The sequence below is a fragment of the Piliocolobus tephrosceles genome, chromosome 8, assembly GCF_002776525.5.
Source record: "Piliocolobus tephrosceles isolate RC106 chromosome 8, ASM277652v3, whole genome shotgun sequence".
NCBI classification, from domain to species: Eukaryota; Metazoa; Chordata; class Mammalia; order Primates; family Cercopithecidae; genus Piliocolobus; species Piliocolobus tephrosceles.
In genome coordinates, this window is record NC_045441.1 from 144,733,462 (window position 1) to 144,756,503 (window position 23,042).

General features: G+C 46.2%; 1 long non-coding RNA gene across 1 annotated transcript; it reads right to left on the minus strand.

Annotated features, from left to right (window-relative positions):
• Positions 1-11,590: 11,590 nt before the first annotated feature.
• LOC111551419 lies at positions 11,591-19,540 on the minus strand. The gene is made up of 3 exons (XR_002734359.2): positions 17,866-19,540; positions 14,823-14,970; positions 11,591-12,795 (listed from the first exon to the last, which is right to left on the minus strand). It is a non-coding gene; the product is annotated as an uncharacterized LOC111551419 (long non-coding RNA).
• Between the last annotated feature and the right edge of the window lie 3,502 nt (positions 19,541-23,042).

Below are 23,042 nucleotides of genomic sequence, written 5' to 3' on the forward strand. Positions count from 1 at the left end.
CTGTGGCAAGAGTATGCCATTTTAGTTATTTATTTTCATAAGACTCGGGAAGTAGATATTTTTAAGAACAGTTCTACTAAGACAAGTTTTATAACATAGTGGATAAATAACCACTGGCAGCTTTTAGCACTTTAAAATTTCTAAATTGCTCTCTAAACCACTTTGTCATTAGCCACACATAGTCCTATGGGGTCAGGTGGGGTGTGAGATAACCCCACTGTAAGCACACTAACTCCTAGCCTTAGAACAAGGCAGCCCACCAGGAGATGGCGGACCTGCCCTTGTCACTTGGTCTCTTGCAGATTTGGCTTCCTGGAGCAATGTGTCTTACGGAGGGTCACTGCAAGAAATCTCTTTATGAAAACGGTCACTCCAAATCTTTCATGGAACAAATGAGAATATAAATAAGTAATTTCTTGTTGCACTTGTTACTGTTGAGGACACTGCACACTAACCCTCAAAACCTGATAGAAAAATTCAAGGTAATGCTTTGTGCATTCGGTTTTCAGAAAAGATTTCCTTCTTCCCAAGAATTAAAATGTTTTATTCATGTCTAATGAAAATGTTGCTTCTCATCATGTCTCTACTTTTTTATGCATTCCAAGAAACTCTGAGTCAAATTTGAAACTGACATATTGTGTTTTTGTAGGGCTTTTGGTCCACAAAAGATGGACCTTTTCTACTAAGTAGGACCACTTTCCTACTTCCATTTCCATACTACCAATTCTTAGTAATGGTGTTTTCTCTGCCTGTTTCAGGCTGGTATGTTTTAACGGTATGGTATTTTTCTGCTTGTCTTAACCTGCCTCAAATCCTTTTTGTAGTGAGTAGAATGAGATGGAGTATATTTAGATTTATATGCATCCTCAGTTTATAAGTAGAGAAATTAATCATAGACATTATAAGTGCTGGGGCCAAGGTAACAAAGCTTGGATAGAGCTAGACTTGGAACCCAGATTTCTGAGCAATTAGTCTGTGTTCATTTTATTATGCCACCTCCGTTCCCCTTATTAACTGTAAGGTAAATACCAAAGACACCTTGATTGGAAAAGTGCCTGAACTTGACAGAACCATAACACATTTGCTGTCCCTGTGAAACCTCTCCTCAAATTGACCCTGTCTAGCTCTACTGTTCAGTTTCTCTTCATCAGTCCAGGTCGCTAGCACCAGCACAATAAAAATTCACTTCAATTTATCCAAAATCTAAGCAGGTTTGGCCAAACATTGATGACTTAACTATGTGGTTTCAGTCAGTCAGGACGTAAACATTAAGAAAGAAACACAAGCCCTAAGGGAAAAAATTGGTTGGCTATGAATGCCGCTGAAGCTAAGATAGATGTCTATGATGTACTGGTAGCTAAAGATAATCTTTTCTTAACATTCTTCTTCTGCCTAGCAGAATCCCCTTGGACTTACTTAGGTCGAAGCCCAGACATTTGGATTTCATCCAAAATGCTCAGTTCCCGGTTTCAGAAGGAGAACTCAGGCAGTCCTGTCAGTTAAAGAGTGATAGTGGCACAAGAAATGCTGCCATGCCTTTATCAATATTCAAGCCCTGGCTAAGCGATCCAAATCCCATGTAGACGTTTGTATTTCTGTCTCTCCATTGATCTAAGAGCCCCAGTGGTGTCATCCCATGGAGCTGAATGCCGGTTTATTTAATATACTGATCTTTGAATTCCATTAATATAAATGGCCACTTACAGTGTTAAACCTGCCCGTGGCAAAGACAGATTTCTGCTAAAGCGATGACCGCTTAAGGCGCCACCTCTTCATGATGGCTATTCCCTTGCCTACCATCTCTGGCAATAAAGATTTAATAATAACAATGGGTTTTCAGTGAAGAATTGTAAAGATCATCAGGTGGTCTTGGGGTAACTGGCCAGTCCAGGCTCTCAGCACCCGCAACGAGGCAGACAACAGGCCCACAGCATAACCTAGGTCAACTGAGAGAGGTAACCTGTCCCATTGACTATTTCATCCAACAGATACCCGTGGAGCCCCTTCTAAGATTCAGGCCAGAAATGCTTGCTGTGGATACTGTCATAAATATAAAAGATACTGATGGTTTTCAAGTAAGCAGACTTTCCCAGCTCTGACAAAGGAAGTGGAAGGAACATGTATGGCTGAAGGCCACTAGAGACAGACTTCAGAGAAGCTCAGCCTGAGAAAGGGTCTCAGGGAGGGAAGGGAGGGAGCCGCACACAGACACAGAAGACTCAGCCCAGGGAACTGCAAGTGCCAGGGCAGAGCCAGGAGCATGTGAGCCCTAATGTGGCTCCAGAAGCCCACAGATGAGGGCTACCGTCTCTGAGTTTGGTACCATCAAACTACCATCAAACTCAGACACACGACTGAGTTTGCAGAGCAGGGAGAAGGGAGCTCAGAGCCACACAGAAAGTGGCTGGCAGCTTAGATTGGAAATGCCACAGAAAGCCGCTAAAGTCTTTTAAGCAAAATAATGACAAGATGTGAGTCACATTTTAAAGTCACCAATATGACTTCTGTGTAGACTATAGACATGCAGAGCAAAGGCAGGAGCACCAGGAAGGGGCCCCTAAAACCCAGCAGTTAATATGACTTCAGAAGTGCTTCGTGTTCATCTTTGACTTGCCCCGTGGAAGTTTTGCCGCATTTCAGCACTTGCCTAGAAGTACAGGGCTACAGAGAGGTAGAAATGAAGTTAGCTACTCACTAGTAACTCAGATGAGGGAAAAACTCAGGGCTACATTTAAAGGTGATCAATTACAGGACAGCCAGTTACCATGCACAGCTGTTCATTGGATGTATTTTCATCACTACTATGTCTCAAATATATCCACTAGAAATCACCCTAAAATGAAACCACGGTGACTACAACAATCCTCCTACCCACTGATAAAGTTTGCAGATCTTGCCCATAAACCTGAACTAAACTTTAGTCATTCTAGTTAGCCCACAAAAAAGTGCCTGCCGTACCATGGGAGGTCAGGCTCGCATGAGGAGCACCTGGTTGCTTTGGCCTCTCATTAGCTGTGCAGCTCCCAGGTAGGCCTTTGAGCTACAGCTCCCTCAGAGGTCAGGTGATTTTCTAACTGTTTCCTCAGGAGATGCTCCAGGGCCCAGGAGATGAGAGGGAGACCAAAGGGATGGGGCTCCAGGCCTCACCCCTGACTCAACTGGATCAGCCAAGTAGTATCTGTTTCCTCCCTGAGGCTCTGAGATTTCATTTTAAAGTAGTACTTCCCTGTCCCAGAATACTACAAAGTATGTAACTATATGATCTCAGAGGACACTTGTAATTCTGCAATCTGCCATTTGTCACTCAGCCAAAGCCCGACACGACCAGCCTCTACTCTCACTGCTGCAGCCAAGACCACCATGACTCTTTTTGCTGGATCCACTGGATACTTTTCAGTCCTTGCCCTACTTGACCCAGAAGCAACATTTGAGGCTGTGGACCAATGGCCTCCTCCTGGGGACTCTCTTCTCACCCACACTTATGGCCTCAAGTGCCATCAGCACACTAATGGTTCCACAATGTATACATCCAGCCCAGGTCCCTCTCCCCAGTGGCGCCAGGTGCACATTTCAGCTTCTGAACACCTCTGTTTGCAGTTCCCACAGCAACAGAAACAACATAGTCACAATGGAGCCTCCTGTTTTTCCCAAAGCCTGGCTTTCCTCATTTCCATGTCTCATTGTAGCTGTGTGTAACAGACTTCTCATGCTTAAGGTCTTCCATATAATGAGCTCAGCAGTTGTGTGTGTGTTTGCACTTTTGCATATGTGCACATTTGTATAAAATCTGCATCCTTGGTTAAGGCCAGAGCTTAATAAGCTATGAACTTGTCATCTCTCCTCTCCATTATCATAACCCCTCACATTCAGTATCTATTTCCTAGATAAAAAAATATACTGACATAGGCACCATTTATTCAGGACCTAACTAAGGTAGCAGCCAGTCAGATTGATAAACTAATGTGACACCAGCTGAGTAGATGGGGTAATAGACCAGGCAGCACTCTTGGATGTTATAGAACTCTTCTGGAAGCAAAGGCTAAACCTAAATGGCTTTGACCCTTAATTGTGGACAATTATAGACATTATAGGAAGCTGGATGCTTAAAAATCATATTCAGTGAGCAGAGCACTTGGTAACCTCCATATTCCACTGCCTTTGGGAACGCCTGCTCACCCTGACCCACACTAGTTGTTCCTCACCACTTTAATAAAATTTTGCTTTGTTAACCCTAAATAATTTTGCAGTTCATATTACATAGTACTTTTAAGCCTCAGGCATATTTCATATATAGTAGTGTTGTGTAGATAACAAAGATTCTGGAAATCAGAGGATAAAGGAGAGGACTGTGATAGCACTATTATACCACAAGGGAGAAATCACAAAGCTGCAGTCCATTTCTAAAGCACTTGTGATCAACTCCTGCACATACGAGGCCATAGTTACCCAATATTTCAGGACAGCAACCACAGAGAATATTTTCTAAGCATTAATTATAGCTAATGTGTAAATCAAAGGATAAAAGCACTGTCATTAACTGCCCTTTATTTGTTCTTAAAATTCTATCTGCAGTCGCTTTAAATTTGAATATCTTCATTCTTTATCAGAGATCATTCACAGGGAGAGAAGGCAATTAATGAACACAATCAACTTTCTTTGCCCACATATTTCCCTGTGTCATTAGATGAATAACTCTATGTCATCCCTCTGATATCTTCTCCACATGTATAAATCCTAAAGAACCATTCTGGTAACCTCACACTACTCAGACTATTTTGGAATATTCTGCCCAACTCTGGATGCCATATACTAAAAGTGTTGGCAAGCTAGATGATATGGTTTGGATCTGTGTCCTCACCCAAATCTCATGATCTCATGTTGAATTGCAATCCCAAATGCTGGATGTGGGATCTGGTGGGAGACGATTGGATCATGGGGGTACGTTCTAATGATTCAGCACTATCCCCAGTACTGTTCTTGTGGTGGAGTTCTCATGACTGTTTAAGTGTGCAGTACCTCCCCCTGTCTCTCTTCCTCCTGCTCTGGCCATGGAAGAGGTTCCTGCCTCCCTTTTGCCTTCCACCATGATTGTAAGTTTCCTGAGACCTCCCCGGAAGCTGAGCAGAAGCTGCAATGCTTCCTGTACAGCCTGCAGAACCATAAGACAATTAAACCCCCCCCCCCTTTTTTTTTTTTTTGCAAATTACCCAGTCTCGGGTATTTCTTTATAGCAATGTAAGAACGGACTAATATGCTACAATTCATCCAGAAGAGGGTGATGACAAGGATGCAGTGATAGAAACTGCCACTTAAGGAACTATCAAAAATGAGGACAGAGAAGAGAGGGTTTGGACAGGTCACGATGGCTGTTTTGAAGCACCTGCAGGTCACATGGAACAGGAGGAGCACGTTCAGGTCCCTCAAAGGGAGTGTAGTTACTAATGGTGCAGGTAGACTTTGGTTTCCAACCCTGACTCCAGCCAGTGCTCGCTGCATGGCCTCACGGGGGACCTGGGATCACCTTGCTCAGCTATGGGGCAACTGCATGAGACAGTCAAGGAAAGTAGTGAGCTTGGTTCTTGGCACATGGGAAGGCACTCAATAAATTTTATTGACAAACTAATCAACAGCAGTTTGAAACTCTGCAAAGAATTCCCTGGAAAAAAAAAAAAAAATTCCAAACTGAGTCAGAGGTAACTCTCTTTGTTGACCATGGTGAAATCTGAGGTTGTCCAAAGGCGGCTGGCAAAGAATATCATCCACATCGGTCTGCCGGGGTCCGTAGCACCTCGCTGCACTGCGCCATCAGCTGTCCCGGACCCCCAGCTCCCCGACTCACCCCGCAGATCTCCAGACTCATCAGCCTCCATAATCATGTGAGCTAACTCCTCATCATAACTCTTGTTCTTTCCTTCTTATTGGTTCTGCTTCTCTAGAAAACCCTGACTGATAGATCCAGGTCTCTCTGGCTCCCCCATTCACACACAGTCCTTCAGACCACAGCTGCAATCTCAGTCCTCTCTAGCTTCCAAGCCTGCTCTTGCAGAGAACAGCTTCCTAATGGTACATTTGTGGGCTGGTACCAGTCTGCAAGGAGATTTTCAGTAGCCTTGGAAAAGAGGAAAAATATTATGATTAATGACAATCTGGGAGTTTTTACTTAAGCTAATTTTTTTATTCTAATATAAGGTCCTCCTACCATTTTGGTGTTTTTTGTTTGTTTGACTTTTTTTTTTTTTTGGGACGGAATCTCACTGTGTTGCCCAGGTTGCAGTGCAGTGGCGCTATCTCGGCTCACTGCAAGCTCCGTGTCCTGGGTTCATGCCATTCTCCTGCCTCAGCCTCCCAAGTAGCTGGAACTACAGGCGCCACCACCACACCCGGCTAATTTTTCTTTCTTTTTTTTTTTTTTGTATTTTTAGTAGAGACAGGGTTTCACTGTGTTAGCCAGGATGGTCTTGATCTCCTGACCTCATGATCTGCCCACCTCAGCCTCCCAAAGTGCTGGGATTACAAGCATGAACCACCACGTCTTTTGTGGGATTGTGGTGAGAAAAAAAACAAATATTATTTTAATCACTGTCTTCACTTAGAAAAGGTAAAGTTGGTGACCTGAATGTAGTTTACATTTTTTCTGCAATTTTAATGGTCTATGAAATTCCTAATTCTGGGAAGCCCTGCTCTGAAAAGCATTCAATGTTTATGACCTTGATGGCGGTGATGGTTTCACAGGCGTCTACATAGCCCCAAACTCATCAAGTTGTATACGTTCAGTATGTGCAGCTTTTGATATGTCAATCATACCTCAATAATGTGGTTTAAATATGTATACACATATATATGTGTATATATATGGACCATATGTACATATTTAACATATATATGTATATACATGCTATATACATATATATGTTATATAACACTCTGAATACACTTATTTGCTCATTCAACCAGCATTCATTGAGAGTTTACTATGGCTCATACTCTGGCCAAGCCCTGAGGATCCAAACCTTCTCAAAACTATAGACTAGCAGGGCTATAGATAAAGTAAAATCATAGCATGCGTATACATATGTATACACATGTATATACACATATATGTTAAATATGTATATACAATCCATGTGTATACACACACACACACACACACACACACACACACGGGCCATCCCCACCTTATGATTTTTCAACTTTACAATGGCTTTGTTGGGATATAACCCCATCGTAAGTCAAGCAGCATCTAGATCTATGGTTCTACTTAGATTTTTTTGAATTTAAGATGAGTTTATTGGAGTGTTAGATGCATTTTGACAAGATATTTTTAGAATGGGTTTGTTGGGGTACGGCACTGTCATAAGTCCAGGAGCATCTGTGTGTATATCTGAGTGTGTGCATATGTATAAGGCTTGGAACTCCAGTACCTCTGTATACACGTATTTGCTCATTCAACTAGCATTCATTGAGAGTTTACTATGGCTCATACTCTGGCCAAGCCCTGAGGATCCAAACCTTCTCAAAGCTGTAGACTAGGAGGGCTATAGATAACGTAAAATCAGCTTCAACACAGTGTCACAGGGTCTATGCTATAGAAAGTGAGGGTGCTACAGAAGTGTGAACTTGGAGCCCTGCCTTTGCTAGGATGGGAAAGAAGGTTACTGAGGGAGAGTTGTACCAGCCAAGATCTGAAGGGCTGGGCAGAAAATAGCCAGAGAAAGCGAGGAGGAAGAAGGAACAACACAGAGAACACCTCGAGGAATCAGAGAGCCAAAAACAACGTATTGGTATGATTAGAATATGAAGAGTGTGGAGGAGGCAACTGAGGTCTGGGAGGAGAGGAAGGACCAGAGGGATAGAAACATAAATGGGAACCAGACCAAGAGGGTTCTGAGCCCTGCATTCAGGACTCAGAATTCCACCAAGGACATTGGGAAACTACCAAGAGTCTAAACAGGATTGGATCAGGTTTATGGTTGGATCTTTGGTGTGGACAATGGGTTAAAGGTGGACATGGTGAACACAGGGAGACCAGCTGGGAGTAAGCAGTCCTGGACAGAGATATCCAGAGCTCGGACCAGGGACAGCAGGGAGCTTTGGGTATGGTTATGGTCACGGACAGAGGATCCCATGTTTCTTTCTAGGCTGCTGGGGTGACAGCCTTGGACAGAAACATCTGGAGCTCAGACCATGGTCAGCGGGGAGTTTGGGCATGGTCATGGACTGAGGCTCCCACATTTCTTTCTAGGCTGCCGGGGAGACAGTTGCACCATTCATTAAGCCAGGCAGCTTCAGAATGGATGAGTTCATTTGGGGACATGTTTGAGATATTTGTGGGACGTGCAAAATGCAATTTCTCTCCAGAAGACAGATGGGCCTGAGGCCAAAGAGAGGGACCGAGCATGAGGTGAGGACACAAGAGGCACCAGTACGGAACATACGGCCTGGAAAAGCCAATGCCGAGAGAAGGCTGGAGCCTGGAGAAGCCTGAGGACCACCTGCTTCTAGGAAACAGCAAGAATGAGGATCATCTGCATCTAGGAAGTTGCTGGAAAAAACAGAAGCTCCCATGATGGAGCTCTAGGAGGTGGGGCAGGGGGATCTCAGTGCCTCAGAAAGAGGCAGGAGCCACCAGATTGGTGAGGACAAGAAACACCTTCGGACTGGGAGGCCAGTCCAGGGACTCAGGGGCAGAAGACCCATGCTGGGGGACTGAGGAGTGTGTAGGAGCAAGGGATGGCTAGCACAGGTAGGCTACTTCAGAAATTTGGTGTGACTGGGAGGAAAGAAACGGAGTTTGGGGTGATGGAAAACCAGGGGGCAGGGAGAGGCATTTGGAGATTGAACTCTTCCGGTCTAGTCAAAAGTGTCAAAAAAGAGAGAAATTTTGCAGAGGCGTCCATAAGGGAAGGTCACTGCAAAGGCAGGTGGCCAAGCTACCCCTGGTAGGAGGGAAGGAGGACAGGTTGAGAGGATGCCAGCGAGGGGTCAGGTGGCACTGCCTGATGTCTGTTCACTCCGGAGGGAGGCAAGGTCATCTTATGAGGCTGCACAGAGGAGAGGCTGCGTGGAGGACGCAGGCAGGTGAAACGTTCGAGGCTGGTGTAGAAGGTGAGGCATCCCTGAGGGGAACAGAAGAGGCAGTGTCATGTTTCTGCGTCACACTAAGAGAAATCAACGGCAGCCCCCACCTTGTGACTTTCTGGATAGTACTTCCCCAAGCCCTCCTTGATATCATGTTTTACCTTCTCTCCCCAGTGTCTTGAGAGTGAGACCAGGTCCTTACCAACTGAATCTCAACATTTTGTGTGTCCCAAAATACCCACACAGTGCCGGACACATCACCATGACAAGAAAGCCTCCATCAAGATTGGCTGGTGTGACTTCTGCGCCTTTGCTCCCAGAGGCCCAGCCCCCACCCCACAGCCTCACAACCACCCATTCTCCCCTCTAAGGAGCAGCAATTTCTTTAACTCACTTACGCGGCTCACAACACGGCAGAGAAGTGACAGCTCACGTGCACACAAAGAAATGCAGAGTCATTCGAGCACAGCAGAGCAAGGTACCCAAAGGGAGTTCGTGGACTAGACCCATTCTTTGTCAGGAATCCGAAAGTGAGAATTGATGGTATATTAATAAATAAGTAATTAATAATATAATTAATGATAATATTCCTGACATTGTCAGGAATGTGAAAGTGAGAATTGATGGTATATTAATAAATAAGTATAATGCAATTAATTATTAGTTAATATAATACATAACTATTAATGTATGTGTTATGGATTATATTAACTATTAATTAATTAATTGTATTATAGTTATTTATACATTAATTTCATTAATCATTAAATTATATGTTAATAAATACATAAATTTATATATTAATAATGTAATTGTATTGTGTTAATAATTAAGTAATTAATTGATAATGTGACCAGCATGCCAGCTTGTCCCTGAGCTCTTCAGAGTTCTGTCCTGTGGGCTGATCCCAAATTGTCCTTTAATCCAGACCCATCCCTCTCACCTACCTCTACAAAAGGGCTCAAATCACCAGGTTATTATTAGTTAGGTGATCAATAATCCATGGCGGGGGGAATCCCCAGAAAACCCTGCCTGTCTAGACCATCGTCCCCTTCACACCAGGAAAGTTTGGTTGTGCAAGCAAGACCTTCAGAACCCACAGACAGTAAAATCACAGCCCTTCTCCCATAGACCCTGCAGTGAGTCAGACGTCACCACCACCTGCTCTCACAGGCAGAAGGAATTGTCGAGACTGAGGCCTGAAAGAGAGAGAGCTTTCCTACAGGTTGCTGGCAAATTCTAGCAGATCTGAAGTTGTAAGCCTGGGCTTTTTAATTCCCAGCCTGTTCTTTCCACTGCATTCATCCCAATCATTCAATTTTGAGCAGATAGGGTAAGAAAATCTTGAGTTTGGGTGGCCCAAGCCAAGATCAGAACACAGCCTGCCTTGTTCTCCCAGCTCCTGTTTCGTGTCCCAGAGCTGGGGGCAACCCTTAAGTCCTTTCCTCTGACTGGGCCTGGAGGCCCCCAGAGCTGAACATCTCCCATCTTTATTTTTCTTACATGGTGTCAAAGTCAAGCTAAGCTGAGCACTGAAATTGGTGTCTTCTGCCTCAGAGATAAAAATAGTTGGTGAAGCTTAAAGAAGTTCTGCCCCAGTTTATTTAAGGCATAATCTCAAATATCCCTTTGTCCTAATTATCATGCTATCCCCCGAAGGCAAGGAGCACAGAGAAAATCGGAGAGCAGCGCCAGGTTTTATTTTTGATCTTCAATTCGACTCTGTCAAATATTTACAAATTCCCTCAGAGCGGGAGTCCACTGGGCAAGTGTCTTTGGGTTCACCAAGTAGGAGAAAAAAATTAAAAGGAAATGAAGCCAGGGCAGAATTCCTAAGGAGTAGGAAGCCTTCATTCCAAAGCTGTTCGGGGATGGTTGATGGTTTTAATGTACTGACAGGTGCTCAGCCTTTTTCACCATCTCCCTAACCTTGAGCCAGGAACTCAGAGCACTTCACAGGCCACTCCATCCACGTCGCGGTTCAGCCAGGGCCAGCGGAGCCAGCTGTTTCCACGTTAGTCCTGTCCCTGGTAAGACTGTCCTAACATTGGGGTTCTATCACAAAGCAAATACCATGGAAGTCTGAATTTATGAAGATGAGTGTATATATTTTTATGAAAAAAAAATGCTTAGGCAAACATTTTCTTTTAGGATGCTGGATTGAGCCATAAACCCAGCCTAAGGTACACCTTTGGGCCTCTGAGTGAAGTACCTGATTCCATTAAGAGTAGAAAGATCCTTCAAAAACAGCTGTGGAACAAACAAACAAACACCACCTGCAAACAGCAGTTCTGAAACAGACGCTCCCTCGTCAACCACTTCTCAATTCCTGCAGCCCTATGCCTATCAACACAGACGTCTTAGAGTGTCTGGGACCTCATTCTATAGGAGACTTGTCTTTATTTTAGAGTCTGAAATTAGCGTTTCTCCCTTCAAACTCCCCCGCTTTAAATTAACATGAAAACGCTAACCCTTAATAGAAGAGCCACTCAATTATCATCCGGCAATGGATGGGTGTGAATTCATTTAGTCTACAAATATTTACTGGGCCTTCGATATGGAGAAGGCCCATGCCAGGCACTGAGAGATGCTGTTACACTATGAAATGTCCTAGCAATGAAATGTTTCTGTGTCTAGAATGGTTTATGACTAACTCAAAGTGCTCTGTGCAAAGGATCCCTGTAGTGAGCGGCGTGCTGGCCATGAAGAGTTTCATCACTTACTGTAAATCACATAAACAAATAAGAGCATTATTTAAATGAGGGCCCTTTACTTACAGAAACCTTATTGCAGTTATTTTCTTTCAAGATCTAATTAGATTTAAAGCTTCATTTGGAAAACAGAAGATGAAAATGAACCTCTTATCCTAAGGGCATCTGGATGAGAATCAAATGCATACATGACTTTTTTTTTTTTTTTTTATCATACAGCAAATTTGCCCAGGTCATGATCAAACAAAAGAACTCTGTTCTATGAGTGTAGTAAGAAGGAAGAAAAAATAAACTCAGCCACGTCTTGTGACAGTAGATCCTCATGCTTAGCGTGTTCATGATTGATTCCCTTGTTTTAGGAAGATTAGCACTGTCTGATTCGATGGGTCCCTGTACATTTGAGATACATAAATTTAGGGATTGTAATGACATTCTCAAAACAAACATACACTATACTATACTTTTAGGAGTCAATATAAAGTATTCTGAGATTGAAAATAAATCGATATATAAGTTAAACCCATCCTTAAAGATGTACAGTAAGTAACTTGGCCCTTAGTAGGGCCTTTAAATATTTGAATGATGGGCTGGATGAGCTGTGAGACAACTCTGCGGACAACTTTGGAAGTTGGCCCACTTGGAAAGCACAAGCCTTTGTCAGAAGCTCATTCTATCAGGCCACAGTATTTGTTACAAAACATACAAATATAACTGCTTTCTGCTTTTAATAACTGTATTTTTTAATGTTCCTAAAACAAAGCATATGAAGAAGAAACATGCTTGTATTATTCATTTTGCCAAAGGATTGTTAAACGTAAAGGAGCTGCAGGGAAATTCTCTTGCACATTAAGCTGCCAGGTGCATTTAAGTGGTGGCCTATAAAGCTGTGACCTGGCTGTGCGCGGTGGCTCATGCCTCCAATCCCAGCACTTTGGGAGGCTGAGGCAGGCAGATCGCTTAAGCACAGGAGTTCGTGACCAGCCTGGGTAATGTGGCAAATTTCCATCTAAAAAAAAACAAACAAGCAAATACAAAAATCAGCCAAGCGTAGTGGTGCGCACCTGTAGTCCCAGCAACTTGAGAGGCTGAGGTGGGAGGATCGCTTCAGCCCGGGAGGCAGAGGCTGCAGTGAGCCGAGATCATGCCACTGCACTCCAGCCTGGGTGCAGAGTGGGACCCTGTCTCAAAAACAAATGAAAAATTAAAAACTAAAGTGGTGCCTTCTTGACCACACTGAGCGGAGATGGATTAAGGCACAGAAGTGTTCAGTTCAGAGGACCCACTGCTGAGAGATTGGTCAGGAATGACTATCAGGCGACCTCTGGAAAGACGAAGTCTGTGTGAGTGCCCACTGTAGAGATTCTGTTCACACTTGCTCTGTGGCCACATCTCCCCAGTCGCATCCGTTGGTCCCTGTGGAAGTTGCCTCTTTGCAGTGACACTTTCAGAGATTTCTTGAGGAGTCACTGACTGGTGGACAGTGGCACTTTCAACAAGAAGGAAACACCCTGTGCAGATAATTGAGTCCCAGAGAGAGAAGCAGTGCCTCCTGCATCTGCTCCTGCCTCCAGCCTCCTGGGGCCGCTCAGCTCCATCCACTTCCCGGGGCCAACCAGCCACCGGGTGAAGAAAGCATGTGAGAAGCTGTTCACTAGTCACAGTGTCCTTCACTGGCCTCTCCAGGTTTCCCCTAACAGGAATGGGTTTCTCATTCCAATCTGCATGTCAGGGTGCCAAGCCACCTGCGTGTCGGGGTGCCGAGCCACCTGCATGTCGGTGTGCTGAGCGACCTACGTGTCGGGGTGCTGAGCCATCTGCATCTTGGGGTGCTGAGCACCTGCATGTCGGGGTGCCAAGCCACCTGCATGTCGGGGTGCTAAGCACCTACTTGCTTGCCCCTCACTTATGCCCCTTCCTTCTCTGGCCCTGGACTCTCAGCCCATGCCTGGTCACCTGGGTGTAGACCTCACAGGGCTCCAGTCTGACTCACTTCTGCAGTCACTCCTGTGCCCACGGCTGCTGCCTGGGAATGGATGCAGGGTGGGCTTGGTGCCTGGCCTAGAAGACAGAAGAAGAGGAAGCCTCTACGGACACCTCCACCCTGCCCCGCCAGAGTGAGGGAAGAGGGAAGGAGAACGGGCAGGCTCAGATGGGGCACCAGGTCCCTTAGACGCCCAGGAGGGAAGCCGTCGAACCGCTGGCTCATCCTCCTCTCCTGGCTTCCCCTAACAGCTGTTCTCCACGCTGCCTACGTGATAGCAGGCTTGATGGGTCATATTTCTGCCTGATTATTTCATGTTCAAAAATCGTGACTGACTAAACGATGAGATCCTTCAGGGTCCCTGGCACTTGCCCAGTGGAAATGTCAGTGAGGAAATCGACACTGATGCCTCCCAAACCCAAGCTGAGGTCCCAACAGCCCTCCCTTCTAGACCGGCAGGTCCAGCTGCCGGCCCCTCCATGGGTCCTGACGGCTCAACACCCAGGCGGCAATTCCCCTGCACCCCGGCCTCCTTGAGGGTCCCTGTCTCAGCACCACGAGCTGCACACACCAAAACCCAGGGCACACTCCTTGACGCACTTTCCACTTCATCCCCAAAATCAAATGCAAGCTGCTACCAACATCCCATCGGGCTTTCCCCTGCGTCTATGCTTTTTCCACACCCCACACATATGCCTCGGCCCTTCTCCCACCCCCATCCAAGACATCGCCGCTTCCCACCTGTAAGTAGCTCCCGGTTGTGTAGGATGGACCACACTCTGCAGCCCATTCCCACACGACAGCCAGTGTCTGATCTGCCACCCATCTGACTGGGTCACTCCTGCACCCGAAACCCTCCCGCGGCTCTCTGTGACCCTCCAAAGAGATTCCAGACCCCTTCTCCTGCTTCTTCATGAGCCCCTACTGACCTCACATCCCATCCCCAAGGCCGCGATCAGTCCCTCTGGTCTCCTTCCTCCAGCTCGGCAGCATCCTTGCATCCCCAGCTTTTGCATAAACTGCCCCTATTGCTCTTCACCCCCCTCATTTACCTCATTCTTCCTCTCCCAAATGCCACTTCCTCAGCAAAGCCTCTCCCTGCTGTCACCTTCCCTCTGTACACGCTCACGACGCTGCACTTGTCCCCACTTCGCACCCTGTGATGGCTCCACTTCCTGCTGCATGGACTCATGAATACATCTAATAAATAAGTAAAAAATCTAAAACAAAAAAAACAAACAAACAACAGAAACCACCTCTGTACACTCCTGCATTACATCAGATCCAATTTACCTGAACCACAAGAGGTTAATCCATTCCAAAGGTGGTGTGTTTTCTAACTGGTGCGAAGAAGACCACTGCAAACTCTGGGATTTAGGACTTTTCTACGACAATTTATGACAGTGATGATGAGACTGCATGCTCAGAGGGGCCACAGAGCAGAGCGTACACAGACCCTGCAGAGGCACAGCAGGACCTGGAATTCAGCAGGGGACTAAGGCACCCGGAGTCACACAGTGGGAGGCCATCACAAACCCTAGCCCTAAGGGACAGGGGAAAGAGTGATTACACAAACCCACAGGCCACAGGCGGAGAAATAAGACCCCATCCAAACACGACCTGGCAGGAAAGTAGCCGGAAAATAAAGGCCCCAGCTTCTCCCCTTACCCCCTTCTGATCTTACACCAGTGACTTCCATTTGCCCAAACCCAGCTGAAGGCCAGAGCCCTGGGGGGTGGCGTCCATAGAGACCAGCCTGCAGGGCCCAGACTGGATGTGGAATGTCAGCATATGGGTCTGAAAGGACCAAGAGGGACTTCCCGGCACACCTGTTCCTTTTGCCAGGTGGACACAAGAGAAAGATGATGGAGCAAGCGCCCACCTCCAAGAGCTGAGGTCTCTCTTCTCTCACACACAAGGCCTTGTTTTGTGTGGGGTTTAGTGAAGCCATAGGTGCTGGCTGGTGGCACAGCTCAGAGATTCTGCATCATATGCAGGTGTCCTGGGAGCATCTCTCCTGCTCGGAACCACAGGAACCTGGTTTAGGAACCACACTCCCGGGTCCACCGCTGCCCTGTCCAGGGAACAGGGCTGGCCATGTGGCCCGTGCTCGTCTTCCCCTTTTTTTCTTATGATATGAAAACTAAAACTGGAGGCATTTTGAGCTCCTCACAAAATGTGCAGCTTCCAAACCTGTGTGACGTTGGCCAAGCTGCCTTTCTGAGCAAATCAGGTGCGTGAACATCACGGCACAATAGACAACATCCAGGGCTGGCCTCAAACAGTCTCCCTGCTTCACCTCCTCGGTGCATTAAGACATTTTCGAGCTTGCTTGCAAGTTCCAACCTTAAAATCCTGATTATTTATTTATGCCCTTTTTGTCTAAGAAGTTAAATCCCCAAAGCATCTCAATTTAGATCAAAAGCAATTTACCAAACTTCACCTGGCGCACCTGTGCCTTGTGATTTGTTAATTACCTGCTTAGCATTTCCAGAGCTGCGAGGCAGAGCCGCAGCCTGGCTGGCTGCAGGGAGAAACCTCTGATACTCGCCTCCTGCAACACAGCCTTCCAGAACGCCTGGGGTGTTCACCGGGTAAAGCTACTCCACCGGACTAAGCCACATGCACTTCTGCAAATTGCTTTTATTTTCCAGGGGGAAGAACTCGGCGTGGCGCAAACACACACGTGAATGCAGTAAGCTGCTGACATATTTCTTGGCTACCTGATCAAACTCTACAATGGTCCTAATCTGTCTTATCAGCAGCGTCCTATCACACGTGAGATCATCAAACAGCAGCGCCCGGTTTATTCCCCCAGTGCCTTTGGTTGACAATTTGGCATTAGAATATTAGGAATAACAGTAATTATGGCCTTTACAATTGCTTCAAATGAAAGAGATCATTAAAGTGCACACATGAAAAGATGATCTCATTTCTGAGATAGCTCTGGTAGGTTTTCTTCCTTTTTTTATTTTTTCTCCTTCTAAGTTCTTAGCAATCATCCCTGTGTTTTCTCTGTAGCTGGCGAAGCAGCAGAGGAATGAAAAAGACAGGGGGGTTGTTAAGCAGCACAGTGCACTGACGTTTTTTGTCCTTCCACCCCCCCCCCCCCCCAGTTTTCTTGTGAAGAAACAGAAAGCATAACCTTTTCTGAGTTCAAAAAACAGAAAGCATAACCTTCTCCTGAACTCAGCACTGCCAGAGAGGGCCAGGAAAGGGTGGCATGTGCCAGCTGCTGGCCTGCCTGGGTCATGTGCATGGAGTTTTTCCTTTTTAAGTTAAGCTCTAGGGAAGTTAAGTATACTCCATGCTTTGAGGCATCTAGAAAATTAAGATTACAAAATTCACTGGCTTCTGGAAGTAATAATAAAGACGCAGCTCAACGCCTGTCCTCCACAGAGGCACTCTTATCCTCCACGTAGAAGTGATCACTCCCCCATTGAGCTCCCACTGTATTTTTATCTCTTCCATGAAACTTGCCACGTTTTGACTTGCACCCTAATTGTAATTATGTCCTAGCTCATTCGTGACGCTGCAAGTCCCTTTAAAGCCAGATCCTATCGCTGACTCCTCTGTATCCCTCTTCCGCACCCAAACTGCCTCCGCCTCGGACCTGCACAGAGGCACCACTCACGGCCTGCACTCAGGGCTGCCGCTGAGCCACCTGGTTGACCACCTCTTGCATGGTTTGTATCTCTTGGAGTCTTTACTCATCTGCAGGATTCGCAACATCTTCCCAATCAGAACTTGTATTTCCAATCTCGCTTCATGTTCTAAAACTCCATCAGAATTTCTTCCCAAATGTCCCACGCTATCCCAGTCTCACTGCAAGATCTTGATGTATTGATTAGAAGAAATGGTACCTTAGAGAGAGCGGGGGGAAATTTATCATAGCAATCACAGTTAAATAAATCCTATCCTTCATAAAATAATGAAATGAGTAATCTAAAAAAATACAATGAATAAATAATCAAGACCAACTGACTTCCAGCTGCTACGAAGAAAAACAGGCTCTGGTTCGTTTTCCATAGGAGCGTGAAATGAGTGGAGCTTCTTCATCCACAAAACGTGATTCGTTTGGATAATGGCACTCACCCGGCTCTACATGTGTTGAGTGTTCCAGGACCTGGGCATGTCTTCACACTAATAAATACTCATTTATGATTGAAGTTGTACAAACTGAAAAGATACATGTCTGTTTATTCACATCAATGGTGATAGTTGGACTAATTCCAAAGCAATACGAAACCAAACAATGCAAGCAGTGCTGTGCTGCATGTGGTGGGAGAGAGTCCTTGCATCAGAATACCAGGGTTCAAGTCCCTCCCCAGCTAAAGAGCCCGTGTGTTCCGGCCACTGGCTGCCCTCAGGCCCTCAGGCTCCTCAGGTCATAAACTGAAGGGGCCGGAGTCAGGACTTTTCTGATCTAAACTGTGCCTAAGGGAGTTTTTATCCTTTATAGAAACCCCAGAACTTCCAACAGGTCAAATAAAAACCACAGTAAATTGAAGGTAGAAGCTTCTTGTCTCTCTCCTGTGCAGCCTTTTGCTATTTCTTCTACATCTCTCAATGAGCCTACCAAAATGGCGGCCTTTGGGAAGCCTCCGTGCAGCACCATTGACCACAACCTACCAGAGACTCCAGGATCTAACCAAAGGTGGAGAACAGCTATTTGAGTTACAGCCTCTCAGACACACCAAAAGTCAAAGCAACCAAAACTTGTGAAGGAGGAAAGCATCTGCATTTCCGCTCTTTCTAGAGTGGCCGTGTGAAAACATCCCGGCCTGCCATGCTCAGCCTCCGAGGTGCAGGCTTTGGACGAAGCTGCTTTTGCCAGGAAGGTGCACCCTTCCCAGCTCCATTCCAGTCTAGAATTAAATTGCCTGTGGTTGATATCAGCACCCAAAGCAAATTATGTGATGGGCCAGAAGGCACAGACCACGTCTCCTCACACCAGCATCGCCAGGCGCTCCAAACACTGCACTGAATGCCCAGAGTGAGCCTGAGTGAGCCCTGGAGCACACAGAGCCCCGGCCTCCTGCCCTCCTGGCCTGGCATGGAGCCACCCTGTGTTCATCTCCTGGGGCTGCTGTCACAAATGACCACAAACTTGGTAACTTCAAACAGAAACATATTTTCTCCTAGTTCTGCAGGACAGAAATCCGGTATCAGAGTTGGTTCCTTCCAAAGGCTCTGGAGAGCGTCCGCTCCATCCCGTCTCCTCCTGGGAGCTGCTGGCAATCCTTGGTGTTCCTTGGGCACAGATGCATCCCTCCAGTCCCTTCCTCCACTGTCACGTGGAACTCTCCCTGTGTCCCTGTCTGTGTCATGGGGTCTCGGGCCTACCTGATTAGCCCAGGATGATCTCATCTTGAGGTCCTTAATTACATCTGCGAAGGCCCTTTTGCCCAAATGAGGTCCCATTCATGGGCTCCAAGTGGACTAATTTTGGGGGGTTGGGGGCATCATTCAGCCCCTTACGCAGCACTCTTCCTCAAGATGCTTAAAATTGTGAAGCCTTTTACTCCTATTTTTCTGTCTCTCTCAATGAGCCTAACCAAATGGCAGCCCTTGGGAAGTCTCCAGGCAGTGCCATTGACCAACAAGGTTAACACCAACCCGGTTTTCCTGTAGCGCATGCTGGCCTTGCCTTTCCAAACTCCTGGAAAGCAAGAACAAAGGTTTTTATTAAAAAACATTACCATAAAATGGGCATGTATTAGACACTTCATGTTTCATTGAACGGATCGTTTTTGAGTAAACTTTTCTTGTGATAGCCTTTGGTCGTTGCTTTATTTCCCTAAGAATCCATTTTGTGAATCTGGATCACGGATAAGAGAGATGAATGAAGAATAGAGAATATTGTCTTTTCAAACATTCATTCAACAAACTGAGTGCCGGCCATGCACGCAACCTGTGTAAAGGGCTGGAAAGAAGCAACTGAACCAAGAGCCAGGTCCCCTCAGAACTCACAGCCCAACTGGGAATTCACTGCTGATCCATGTGGTCAGGCAATCACGCACCTGCAAACAAGTAAGGGCACAGAGGAGGAAGCAGCTCGCTCTGGAGTGGGGGAGATATCTCAGGAATGGGCCGCACTGGGTGGGGAGAGAAGAAAGTTCAGAGCCAAAGGAGGAGATTTGGGACTTCTACAGGTTTGGCGTGGGAAATGAAGGAAGGCAAGGCTTAAAGCATGAATGGAAGCTGGTTTGGAAATTATCTCAAATGCTACATTGAAACCCTCCCCGCAGGCATGGGGTGTGATGAAGCCGTTGGGCACAACACTTCCCCGCTTCTGCAGTTGGCAACACCCTCAGCCTCGTCCCCACCAGGGTCTCTGACATGGAGGTGAAGGCTGCACACAACACCCTTGCCCCTGCTGGCGTCTCTGATGTGGAGGTGCAGACTGTACAGAGCACCCTCGCCCCTGCCATGGTCTTTGATATGGAGGTGCACGCTGTACAGAGCACTCTCGCTCCTGTCGGGACCTCTGACATGGAGGTGCAGGCTGCACAGAACAGCCTCACCCCTGCCAGGGTCTGTGATGTGGAGGTGCAGGCTGCACAGAACAGCCTCACCCCTGCCGGGGTCTCTGACGTAGAGGTGCACTACAGAACTGCAGGGGAGGCCATTCACATTGGAATCTGTGAGAATGATGCTCCCAGGCTTATACAGTGTTCAACGATGCAGCCAGATAAGGCTGCCCTGCGCTTCACTCTTTCTTCCCACCTGTCTTAGTTCATTTTCTGTTGCTTATAACAGAATACCTGCAACTGAGTAACTTGTAAAGAAAAGGAGTTTATTTCTTACCGTTATGGAGGCTGAGGAGTCCTAGGTCAAGGGGCCACATCTGATGAGGGCCTTGTTGCTGGTGGGAGGTCTCTGCAGAATCCAGAGGTGGCCCAGGGCATCACACAACTTGGGGGCTGAGTGTGCTCGCTCAGGTCTTTCTTCCTCTTCTTACAAAGCCACCAGTTCCCACTCCCAGGTTAACCCATTCATCCATCAACCTATGAACAGATTAATCCATTCCCAAGGGCAGAACCCTCATGATGCAATCACCTCTTTAAGGCCCCACCTGTCAATACTGCCACAGGGGGATTAAATTTCAGCAAAAGTTTTGAAGGGGACATTCAAACCCCTAACAGTTCTTCATATAAAAAGCAGGGTTTTGCAGTTAGATATTTTGGGACTTGAAACTAGCACCAGTCATACATTAGAACTAATCAGAACAAAGCTGACAGACTGTCCTAAAAGCTTGCTTGGTAACTCATCCCTGCATTTACAACATATAAATAAGTCATGTCTATTATAGCTGTGCAGAAAGCCCGCAACAAGAGGACAAATAAGAGATGATAAAAGGTTGCCAAACTGGGAATGTGTCTACCCAAGTATTACAGGAATTATTTTAAGGTTTCACTTAAGAAGGGAGCATAAGAACAGATTTATGAAATGGGAAGAAGTTCAAGTGACGTGCAGTGGCCTGAGCAGTTGACTTTCTGTCTTTCGGAGCCTCAGGTTGCAACACCTATAAAATGGGACATCAGATGTTGCCTCTCTATTTTATGCAGTGACGGTCAGGATCTTATATGAAAACTCATGGGGAAGCTTAAAGGGAGAGATTCATGTAAAATACAGTTATTGTCAGGGAAAGAGACAAGGGGCACTGACTCTTAGGACTGGGAAGGAAGTAACGCACAGCTCCTTTTACAGTCCGAGCTTTCTTCTCCTCCCGGTTTGCATTCCGTTCTCTAACACGCTGGGGAGATCATTAAAAAGCAAGAATCCTGCACGACAAAATAGAGTCAGCAGAGAGCAGAGAATCTGGCTTATACCTCCAGAGAGAAATGGAGGAGGAGGGAGAGAAGACAATCTTAGGAGACTTGGGCCAAAGTATTAGCATGCTGCAACGGTGCATTAGTGAGTCTGTACGCATTACAACCGCGCTTTCAGCTTACTCAGGCCCGGCAGCTCAATACAAGAAAGAGAGACAATTTGGAAGAGGTTCAGAGAAGAACAGAGTAACAACAATATTAAGGGGCTGGTTTCAAGGATTGATTTAGGAAGAAAGATTAAGGACGCTAAGTGTGTACAGCTTTCCTAATCACGGACTAAGTGAAGACAAGACAAACATCATCAGATATTTAAAGAGTAGAAGCAGTGAGGATAGAAAGGGATTATTTCGACGAGATTCTCAATTTATGCAACATGGTGTAAACTGTCATAAAAAGCTCCAGGATGAGGACTTGGCTCATGCAGATGAAGTGGGAAATGGAGTTCAGCTGGAATTAGTTTATGGCGCTGCACTTACTCTCACAGAGAAGTCTGTCTCAAGACATTAAGGCTGAAAGCTGAAGTTGATCTTCATTTAGGGGGTGGGAGGCTGCATTTACATTAAAATAAACCAGCATCTTGACAGGCCATAAACCGGCACGGATGGGGTTCAGGCAAGGACACTGACTGCCCATCCCAGTCTCCCCATTTCCCAGTGAGCCACCATGGAGGAGTGTAAAGCCATGGGCTACTCCCACCTGCCAAGGAGAAAGAGATCTCACAGTGTCTGACTTCTTAACTCATTCCCCTCCTCCACGCTCTGTTAACCAGTATTTTAGCTCTACCATGGTCCTACCCACTCACATCAGGTATTACTATTACTAATAATCAACATGCTTTTTTGATTTCTTGTTTGCCATTGCCTTTGGTTGTTTCTCATGGAGTTTGTTAAGTTTTGTTGCTGTGGTGGTGGTGGTGGTGGTAGTGGGGTCGGAGGTGGTAGAGGTGATGGTAGTGATGATGCTGATGGAAGTGATGGTGGTAGTGGTGGTGGTGGTGGTGCTGGTGGTAGTGGTGATGATAATGGTGGTGGTGGTGATAGAGGTTGTGATAATGGTGGTGGGGATTGTAATGGTGGTGGTGGAGGTGATAGTTACGGTAGTGGTGGCAGTGATGATAGCAATGATGATGGAGGTGATAGTGATGATGATGATGGTGGTCGTGGTGGCGGAGGTGATAGTTATGGTGGTGATGCTGGTGATGGTGGTGATGACAATGATGGTGGTAGTGGTGGTGATAGTGATGATAATGGTGGTGGTGGTGGAGGTGATAGCGATTGTGATAATGGCGGTGGTGACTGTAACAGTGGTAGTGTGACAGTGATGATGATAGTGGTGGTGACAGTGATCATCAAGGTAGTGGTGGTGGAGGTGATGGTAATGATGGTGGTAGTGGTGGTGGAGGTGTTATGTTGGTGGAGGTGTTATGGTGGTGGAGGT